This window comes from Diplotaxodon limnothrissa, linkage group LG4 (assembly GCF_057381915.1).
Source record: "Diplotaxodon limnothrissa isolate DT_005_m linkage group LG4, D_limnothrissa_male_GT1.1, whole genome shotgun sequence".
Lineage (NCBI taxonomy): Eukaryota > Metazoa > Chordata > Actinopteri > Cichliformes > Cichlidae > Diplotaxodon > Diplotaxodon limnothrissa.
In genome coordinates, this window is record NC_140599.1 from 27,962,332 (window position 1) to 27,964,356 (window position 2,025).

A 2,025-nucleotide genomic window follows, 5' to 3' on the forward strand; every position below is an offset into this window, starting at 1 on the left:
GGGTGTGGTGTGGGATTGTGGGGATGGATTTGGCAATTTAGATGGATGGGGTGGGGTTGGGGGGGAAGTAAGAATGGGAATGGGTTAGAAGGATGGATTAGAAAATGATCACAGCATTGTCAGTCTTTCACATCCCCTCTCCATCACCTTTTGGGTCCACAATGACAGCGATTACTCAGACCTGGCTCCACCCACCTCCCCCTCCCTTCCTTTTCTTGCATTTATGTCTTAAAGATTCTGATCACATCGAAGCTCCGAACCTATCTTCCTCTCTGACATTGAGTGGAAACGGCCAAAAAAAAAAAAACAAAAAAAAAAACATAACGATAATGGCAGAGACAGAAGGACCATGGAGGATTGTGGGTACGGTCCAGGCCTGGGGCAAATTACTGTTTCCCTGACAACAATGATCCCCACTCTCACACCGGCCCCACCCTCGACCCCGTGCCCCTCTGCACCTCAACTCCCACTGTGCTAAATTGTTCTGCTCTGACTTCCACCTGCCACCTCTGCTTCCCCATCCCCTCACTGTGCTGAGTCCCCACCCTGCCCCCACTCCACACACACACCTCCCACACCACCGCCCCTGCCCACCCACCTTCAGGCCGGACCCACAGACAGGCACAAAGACGGGCAGTAAAATGAGAGAACCACACCCACCCACACGTTGCTCTCAGTGTCCAACGCTTAGTTATGTCACCAAGGATGAGTCAGAGATGCCTGTGATTGGCTGGTGCACCTCCTCTGGAGATATTTGCATCATGGCTTTTATCATGATGTTTTATGGCTCAGACAATAGTGTTAATACTGCAAGACCTAACCCTGGTTGTCATTTATGTGGACTTAGCTTGAAGCTTGTATCGGTGTTCATATAAAGCAAGGCGAAACCTCTTAACAGTGCATTCGTTCCCACCAAATTAAGTGAAGCTAATATAGAATCTGCAGTTTTGCACTAGCCTGAATATGAATTTGCCTCATAATGAGCCTTTCAGTCCAACGTTGAATAGAGAGGCAGAAATCATTGCTCAGCTTCCTTCTCCTTAGTTACAGATTTTTCTAGCTGACCAACTTTTGGCAAGAAGTGCACAGTGCCAATTAAGGGAGAATTTGTTTCTGTTTAAACAAGTACAAACACAAACATAGTGTGATGAATGAAGCACTGTCATGTTGAGATAGCGAATCGTCTGAAATGAGCAAGTTAAGAAGGTGAATACCAGTTTAGTTTTTAGTTCACTCTGGATAAGGCTTTCTTCCTCCTCACTCCTCCTTGAGGAATTCCATGGCTCCTTTCACAGCGACCACTCGCCTGTCGATCATTCTGACCTGAGAGAGGAGAATTCACTTCAAGCTGGCGTACATACTTTGTCTCTGTCTCTCTGTCTCTCTGTCTCTCTCTCTCTCTCTCTCTCTCTCTCTCTCTCTCTCTCTCTCTCTCTCTCTCTCTCTCTCTCTCTCTCTCTCACACACTTGCACTACTCCACTCTCTCTCCCTCCTCTTGCCACTTCCCTCTCTATGGTCGGCATAGCAACAGGCGTCAGGCTCGTCAGAGATGGCACTGTGGTTTGTTTCTCCCCCTCTCCCAGAGTCTCTCCTTTCTGCTTTCTTAGTCTACATTTGCCAACAGTTGGTGCTGTCGACACGTACTTCAACAGGTGTAAAATGTATTGAGAATGAGGAGCTGAAGGCTTAGGCCTTTAAGACTCTATATAGAGAGAGCGATGTCTGCCTCCTCTTGAATATGATGAAATTGGACAGCACTTGCTTTAAGGTGGTCAAACTATTTTCCTCAAACTACACATGACACTGTGCAAAAGGAAGAGTGAATCTGCCCATGACAAGAAGCTCATGCTCACAACCAAGTGGTTAGATTAATAGCTTCCTACTTTGCACAGCCAGCTGCACTCTTCTTTTAGTCGGTAGGCGTAGTTGGGTAAAAGGAGAAAAAGTTCCTCAATGAAGCTGTTCTCAAGTTTTGTGGATTTGTTTGCATAACTGGGCCATGATTCCTGGAAAAAGATACTGCT